Genomic DNA, 274 nt, shown 5'->3' with positions numbered 1-274 from the left:
TGTCCACCCCCCCCCCCCCCCGCCCCCCCACCTTTTTTTAAAAATGTCCATAGTCTATTTACTTTGTTTATGCTGATTTTATTTTGAAAACATTAATCCTTCCCATTGTATTAAACCAATTCAATACATGAAGATGAAAGAGCATAGATCATATACCGAAATTCATAGAAGAATCAATGCTCAATATTAATTCAATTTTTTTTAATTGATATCGATTAATTATTATAACAAAACGACTTCCTAGTCCATTTTCAATTATTATGATGATAAATAC

The sequence above is a fragment of the Olea europaea genome, chromosome 4 (assembly GCF_002742605.1).
Source record: "Olea europaea var. sylvestris chromosome 4, O_europaea_v1, whole genome shotgun sequence".
In the NCBI taxonomy this organism is placed as follows: Eukaryota; Viridiplantae; Streptophyta; class Magnoliopsida; order Lamiales; family Oleaceae; genus Olea; species Olea europaea.
This window is presented reverse-complemented; position numbering follows the sequence as displayed.